Raw genomic sequence first — 2,653 nt, 5'->3', positions numbered from 1 at the left:
ATGGACAATTCTGAATTAACAATCTTTAATTCACCTGACTTGCATGTCTTTGGAATGTGGGAGGAAACCCATGCAGACACGGGGAGAAATGCAAACTCCACTCAGAAAGGACCCAGACCACTCCACCTGGGAATCGAACCCAGGACCTTCTTGCTGTGAGGCAACAGTGCTACCCACCGAGCCATCGTGCCACCCCAGTATTTAAATTGATTATTTGTTTCCATGTCTTTTTGTGAGTTCTGTTTTACTGTAGTTTGGTAAAAATGGTGTGCAGCTTTAATCATTTGCTGTTTGTATTTAGCAAATTAAGTGGAATAGGTGAAATAACTACACAAAGCAATAAATAAAGCTACATTTTTATTAAATCAATTAAACCTAATTAAACCAAGACATCAGCAAATGTAATTGTACTGTATGACGGGGTAACTTTGAAGACTGAAGTTAGAGGAGGCCAAGACAGTAGATGTTAAACTCTTGTTCCTCTGTAGCAGATCTTCTCCTCCTGCAAAACTTAAGAAAAGCAAACACAAACATTCTCTTTCATTTTTTGACCCTCCCACTGTTTTGCTCTTATTTTCTTTGAATCTCTTGGTCTATATTATTTGTATTTTTTTTCTCTGTCCCACTGTCTCTGTTCTTCTGTTCGTTTCTTCCCTTCTTCCTTTCAATAGTTTCCTCTTTCTCTAGTATGTTCTATCACTTTTCTCTTCAGGTTTCAATGCAGTTCTTTCCACCTTCTCCACCTTTCTTCCATCCTTCCTTTCTTCTCTTACACTTCTCACTTTCAAATTCATATTTATATTTTGTTGCTGATGTTTAAGTAAAGATTTGTTTTATCAGCTTAATTTGACTGAATTACTCAGCTTATGCACTGTATTTTTAGAAATATGAAAATAAATGTTAATATGTTTTAAGATGCTCTTATTTAGTAGACAATTGTTGTGAAGCAGCTTTAAAGTAATCTGGGTCAAAAACCCTACTGAGCAAGCCTGAGGCGACAGTGGCAAGGAAAAACTCCCTTAAATTGATATGGAAGAAACCTTGAGAGGAACCAGGCTCAATAGGGACCCATCCTCCTTGAGTGACCCAGTTGATATTTACAAAAATGTAAATTAATCAAGGATTAATTTGATGCTGCCTCACTCTTGTCTAGATTTTCCTGATGTGTTTACCTTATCTAGGTTTTGTCCCTGTTCAAGTTTGTATTAATGTGTCTGGCTGTTCTTCAGTCAGTTCTGAGCCTTGTGTCTTTAATCCAAATCCAATTTTTTAGTTTAAGCCAGTCATACTTGTGGTTGGAACTGTGTAATTGTGTCCTGCCGGTATTACTCATGTTACACTCTTGTAGACTACATAGACAGAGACATGGATAACCTCTCTAGAACTTCCGTCATCCTCTCTTCCTTATACATCAACTGGGAAAGTCTGGGACTCCCACACCTACTAAAATTTTTGAAGAAAAAGATACCACACCGACCACGTCAGGAATTCCAGGTGAATCATGGGTAGTGAACGAAGAGGCAGAGCAGCAGTATTTGAAGTGTTTGTGTTCGTCTTTCTTCTCTGGTACTGCTGTAGGACTCGTTTTTCAGCACCAGCACTATTTCCAGACACACTTTGAGAATTTGTTGAAGCCTTTCTTTCAAATGTTGTTGCTCTTGTACCAGTTACAGGTTGTAACTTTGGTGGAGAGAAGTCAGCAGTCTTACTGCTTAAGCTTTGATCTGTAGCTAAGCAGGGTTTAGAAGCAAGCACTGAAATCCCTTTTTCTGGACTGCTCAGTTTCTTCTCTGGCTCAGTTCTTCCACTGCAGACTTTACCTCTCTGTGTTATTAGTAGGGGTCTTGTTTCAGTACCAGCACTACGTCCAGACACGATTTGGCAATTTCTTGAGGCATTTCTTTCAAATGTTGTTGCTTTTGTTCCAGCCACAGGTTGTAATCTTGATGTATAGGATTCAGCCCTCCTCCTGCTTAAGCTATGATCTGAAGCTAAGCATGATTTAGAGACAGGCACTGGACGCGTTGCTTCTGGACTCTTGGGTTTCCTCTCTGGCAGACATTTCCCATCGCAGAATTTTACTCTCTGTGTTTTTTGTACATACCCATCATGGTGCAGTACAGTTGAAGATAATGGTTTGTCTGTGAGGGTCTCATATGAATGCAATGTTTTTGATGAGCTTTCTGGTTCTGGGAGACCAGGAGCTGTATTCTCACCTGAAACAGACTTCCTTGAGGGTGATGGATGAGGTGTTTTAATGCTGCCATACCCATCATGGTGCTGTACAGTTGAAGATGATGGTTTGGAAGATAGGAGACCAGGAGCTGCATTCTTACCTGAAACAGACTTCCTTGAGGGTGGTGGGTGAGGTTTGTTAATTCTGCCATACCCATCATGGTGCTGTACAGTTGAAGATAATGGTTTGTCTGTGAGGGTCTCATATGAATGCAATGTTTTTGATGAGCTCTCTGGTTCTGGGAGACCAGGAGCTGCACTCTCACCTGAAACGGACTTCCTTGAGGGTGGTGGATGAGGTTTTTTAATGCTGCTATTACCCAGGAGGTCAATGCTGTCTCGGTGTATAACTGTATAAATCTTGCCTGGTCTCTTCATATTTATAGATGGTTTAGCAGTGCCCGGGACTTCTTTAGAG

At 40.5% G+C, this 2,653-nt stretch overlaps 1 long non-coding RNA gene across 1 annotated transcript; it reads right to left on the bottom strand.

The window, feature by feature from the left end:
• Window positions 1-340: 340 nt before the first annotated feature.
• LOC134319075 (uncharacterized) lies at window positions 341-1,433 on the bottom strand. The gene is made up of 2 exons (XR_010013460.1): window positions 1,173-1,433; window positions 341-510 (listed from the first exon to the last, which is right to left on the bottom strand). It is a non-coding gene; the product is annotated as an uncharacterized LOC134319075 (long non-coding RNA).
• Between the last annotated feature and the right edge of the window lie 1,220 nt (window positions 1,434-2,653).

The sequence above is a fragment of the Trichomycterus rosablanca genome, chromosome 8 (assembly GCF_030014385.1).
Source record: "Trichomycterus rosablanca isolate fTriRos1 chromosome 8, fTriRos1.hap1, whole genome shotgun sequence".
NCBI lineage: Eukaryota > Metazoa > Chordata > Actinopteri > Siluriformes > Trichomycteridae > Trichomycterus > Trichomycterus rosablanca.
Note: the sequence above shows the minus strand (reverse complement) of the source record. Positions and strands in the feature narration are given on the sequence as shown.